Genomic DNA, 4,970 nt, shown 5'->3' on the forward strand with positions numbered 1-4,970 from the left:
GGGGGACCCCCCTCCCCCCCGAGGGCACAAATTTTTGTGCACCGGGCCTCTAGTATATATATATATATGTATTTTTAATATATTTGAGAGAGGAAAGAAGAGTGAGATAGAGAGAAACATCCGTGATGAGAGAATCATTGATCGGCTGCCTCCTGCATGCCTCCTACTAGGGATCAAGCCTGCAACTCTGGCATGTGCCCTGACCAGAATGGATCAGTGACCTCCTGCTTCGTAGGTTGACGCTCACCACTGTACTACTCTGCCGGGAAGTATCAATATTTCTCTCTCTTTTTTTCTACCTGGTACATTCAATCAATGGACATTTTTATTCTCAAGGAAACTAGAGTGAAAGGGCTTCCCAAGTCAGTGGGTAAAGAATGTGAAAGAAACACATACATTGGATTCAGCTCAAATGAGCAGTCTGCTTCCCACAGGACAGAAGGAAAGCCAGTTTCAGAAGGTTCCATATTCTAGACCAGTGGCCCCACCCCATAACAAAGAAACAGAATTTCCGGAGGATGAGGCCCAGAAATCAGGATTTTAAAAAGATTCCCAGGTGATTCTAATGTGCAGCCAAGGTTGAGAACCACTGTTCTAGACTCTCCTGACTGAGACAGAACCCCTGGAGGGTTACAGTCCTCAGGGAAGCAGAGGAGGGACACCTGAGCAGCCACCCCAGGAATGAAGTCTGGGAGCTCCAATACCTCCTCTCCCTGGGGAATAATGGAAATGTAGTGGGCAGTTAGACAGACATGAGCAGAGCAAGGAGAATGGGCCAGGGGCAGAAGGTCATGCCCAGCAACAGACAACTGAAGGCTGTGACGTCATCGCCAGGAGACCTTTCATCCCGTAGCATATTGCTGGCCATGCAGTTTAGACCCCGGACCTTTCCCCCCTAAAGATAACCCCTAGGCCACACTTCTATTTTAGCTGGGGCCCAGAAAAACAGCAAAACCAGAAAAGCGATGCCAGGGCTGACCTGAGGACCAGCGGCATTGAATGATGACCTGGGCTCTGGCCACAACCAATCAGTGGAGACCTAGACCGTGAAGGGAAACATCTGGAAAGCTGCTGAATAATATTCTACGATTTTCCCTGGGCCCTCCCTTAAAATCTCCACCCTTAAAACCTTAGGACAGAGAACCCAGCTCGCTCTCCTTCCTGGGAGCATGTCCCAACCTCTCCTCACCCACCCATCCCCGCAGGCATGTAACAGCTACCTTTCTCACTTCTAAGAGCCAAGGGCCCATCCATTACCTCTGTAACTTGTTTCCTAAACCCATGCCTTCTAAGAATTTCTTCTTCTACCTCTGTGATTTCCCAATTAAATGTTCTCTTATAATTTGAGTCTTGGCTCTGAATTCATTCCCAGCCAGAATTCAAGCACCTATGTTGCTGAACCCAGATCCAGTCCAACCCCATGGGTCTAACACGAGGTGCTGTTCCCGCCATGCCTCCGCCAACAGACGTGCTCCCTCTCTCAGGCTTCAGCTCACAGTGAGGGGGTGCACAGCTGGATTCAGTGTAAGGTTCTGACCCAAACGAACTCCCAATGTCACCGTCCCTAACCCAGGACACACACTCCTGAGTTTCCCAGATTTCTCAATGTGCACCCACACTCTGGATGCAAAACTTCACCCGATGCCTAGAAACAGGCCCAGGGGGACCACAACTAAAACCTCAGAAGGGGCATCACCCCCTCCCGCAGGTGCACTTGCTTCCCCAGCTTTCCAGGGCTGTAGCTTCTCTCGCTGTAAAGGCTCCCTCTATGGAGTTGTGAGCAGGTAGGACACCTGCAGGGAGAGGCTCCCCAGGATGATCAGTGGGCCTTCAAGTACTTCCCTTGGCAGGCTCAAGGGCGTGGGGGGCTTCCTTAGCTTAACGCACCTGGCCTCGGACCTCTGCTCCCCCCTGACATTGCTCTGGGCCACCACTGATGTTTCAAGTGACAAAAACCCAGAGGTGGAGAAAAGGGAACCCTACTACACTGTAGGTGGGAATGGAGATTGGTGCAAACTTCATGGAAAACAGTATGGAGTTTCCTAAAAAATTAAATATGGATTTGCCATTTGACTCAGTCATCCCACTTCTAGGTATATATCCTAAGAAACCCAGAAACATCTATTAGAAACAATGTATGCACCCCTATGTTCATAGCAGCACAATTTACAATAGCTAAGATCTGGGAACAAAGTGCCCATCAGTAGGTGAGTGGATAAAAGAAGCTGTGGTACATTTAGACCATGGAATACTATGCAGCAGTAAAAAAAAAATAATCTCTTAAGTTTTGAGACAGCATGGAGGGATCTGGAGAGTATTATTCTGAGTGAAATACGTCACTCAGAGAAAGACAAGTATCACGTGATCTCACTTATGTGTGGAATCTAAGTAACAAAAAATAAACTGATAGAAGGAGTGGATCCAGAGACATGGAAGCATGGAAGAGAGTAGAGAATCTCAGAGGGAAGGCGGGGGAGGGTGGGTTGGATGTAATCAACCAAAGGCCTTGCATGCATGTATGCATAACCCATAACACAGACAGTAAGTTGCTAAACACCTGGGGTAGGGGACGAGATGGGGGGGTGGTGGGGGGAAAGGAAGGGAGAGGGCTGGAGAGGGTCAATGGGGAAAAAAAGGTGACATATGTAATAATATCAACAATAAGAAAATTAAAAAAAAAACACGGAAGTAGCTTTCTTTCCCATCTTGCAAGATGGCGGGTAAAAAGAGAACCGAGAAGCCAGATACTAAGGAGAAGAAGCCTGACACTAAGGAGAAGAAACCTGAAGCCAAGAAGAAGGCCGATGCCAGTGGCAAGGTTAAGGCGCCTAAGAAGGGGAAGCCCCACTGCAGCCGAAACCCCGTCCTCGTCAGAGGAATTGGCAGATACTCCCGGTCGGCTATGTATTCGAGAAAGGCCATGTACAAGAAGTATTCGGCCTCTAAATCCAGGAATGAAAAGAAAAAGAAGGAGAAAGTTCTTGCTACTGTCACAAAACCAGTTGGTGGCGACAAGAATGGTGGTACCCGCCCTAACTGGTCTGGCTCAGTGGATAGAGCGTCAGCCTGTGGACTGAAGGGTCCCAGGTTCGATTCCAGTCAAGGGCATGTACCTTAGTTGCGGGCACATCCCCAGTAGGGGGTGTGCAGGAGGCAGCTGATGGATGTTTCTCTCTCATTGATGTTTCTAACTCTCTATCCCTCTCCCTTCCTCTCTGTAAAAAAAATCAATAATATATATTTTTTTAATCCAATACCCTTAAAAAAAAAATGAATGGTGGTACCCAAGTGGTTAAACTCCGCAAAATGCCTAGATATTATCCTACTGAAGATGTGCCTCCGAAAGCTGTTGAGCCAGGCAAGAAACCCTTCAGTCAGCACGTGAGGAGACTGTGGACCAGCATGACTCCTGGGACCATTCTGATCATCCTCACCGGGCGCCACAGAGGCAAGAGGGTGGTTTTCCTGACGCAGCTGGGCAGTGGCTTGCTACTTGTGACTGGACCTCTGTCCCTCAATCGAGTTCCTCTTCGTAGAACACACCAGAAATTTGTCATCGCCACCTCCACCAAAATTGATATCAGTGGTGTGAAAATCCCCAAACATCTCAATGACGCTTACTTTAAGAAGAAGAAGCTGCGCAAACCCAGACACCAGGAGGGCGAGATCTTCGACAGAGAAAGAGAAATATGAGATTACAGATCAGCGCAAGGTTGACCAGAAAGCTGTGGACTCACAAATTCTGCCAAAAATCAAGGCTGTTCTTCAGCTCCAGGGCTACCTCCGCTCTCTGTTCGCTCTCACCAATGGGCTTTATCCTCACAAACTGGTGTTCTGAATTTCTTATGAGAACCCGATTAAATAACTGATATGTTTAAAAAAAACAAAAATGGAAGTACACGCCCTAGCCGGTTTGGCTAAGTGGATAGAGCATCAGCATGCAGAGCAAAGGGTCCCAGGTTCGATTCCAGTCAAGGGAATGTAACTTGGTTGCAGGCTCCTCCCCCGCCCAGCTCTGGTAGGGGCTCCTGTAGGAGGCAACCAATTGATGTGTTTCTCTCTCACATCAATGTTTCTCTCTGTCTTTCCTTCTCTCTTCCACTCTCCCTAAAAAAATCAATGGAAAAATATCCTCGGGCCCTAACCGCTTTGGCTCGGCCTTCGAACTGAAGGGTCCCAGGTTCTATTCCGGTCAAGGGCATGTACGTTGGTTGCGGGCACATCCCCAGCAGGGAGTGTGCAGGAGGCAGCTAAATTGATATTTCTCTCTCATCAATGTTTCTAACTCTCTATCCCTCTACCTTCCTCTCTGTAAAAAATCAATAAAATATATTTAAACAACAAAAAAAGAAAAAATATCCTCGGGTGAGGATTAACAAACAAAAACAACAACAACAAAAAGGAAGCACAAATTGGTAGTTACAAAATAGTCAGGGGGATGTAAAGTACAGCACAGGAAATATAGTCAATAATATTCTATTAACCATGTGTGATATCTCATGGGTATTTGACTTTGTAACTTATGTACATGTCTAATCACCATGTTGACACTGGAAACTAATATATTGTGTTGACTTATTGAAAAAAAAATTTAAGCCCTAGCCAGTATGGCTCAGTGAATAGAGCGTCGGCTTGTGGACTGAAGGGTCCCGGGTTCGATTCTGGTCAAGGGCACACACCTTGGATGCAAGCGGCCCTCCTCGAGCCTTGCCCTGGTCGGGGCACGTGCAGGAGGCAACTAGTTGATGTATTTCTCTCACATCAATATTTCTGTCTTTCCCTTTCTCTTCCACTCTCTCTAAAAATCAATGGAAAAATATCCTCAGGTGAGAATTTAAAAAAAAATTTTTTTAAAGAAAATGGTGCATGATTTGGAAACAGCCTAAGTGCCTTTCAGTACATGAGTGGATTCAAGAACTATGGTACATCTACAATCTACACAATGGACTATACTACACTGCTATAAAAAA

The 4,970-nt window shown here is 46.8% G+C and overlaps 1 protein-coding gene and 1 pseudogene across 2 annotated transcripts in view; one reads left to right on the plus strand and one right to left on the minus strand.

The window, feature by feature from the left end:
- The window catches only part of LOC102257535 (zinc finger protein 791), a 22,494-nt gene extending 22,093 nt beyond the window's left edge, over positions 1 to 401 (minus strand). For both annotated transcript variants that reach the window (XM_014535205.1, XM_005853225.2), the window contains exon 1: positions 397 to 401. The gene's annotated coding sequence lies outside the window, so the exon portion shown is untranslated. The remainder of the gene's footprint in view (positions 1 to 396) is intronic.
- A 2,296-nt stretch (positions 402 to 2,697) lies between these two features.
- Positions 2,698 to 3,884, plus strand: LOC102258143 (annotated as a pseudogene).
- Positions 3,885 to 4,970: the final 1,086 nt, after the last annotated feature.

Source organism: Myotis brandtii, unplaced genomic scaffold (genome assembly GCF_000412655.1).
Source record: "Myotis brandtii unplaced genomic scaffold, ASM41265v1 scaffold1012, whole genome shotgun sequence".
NCBI classification, from domain to species: Eukaryota; Metazoa; Chordata; class Mammalia; order Chiroptera; family Vespertilionidae; genus Myotis; species Myotis brandtii.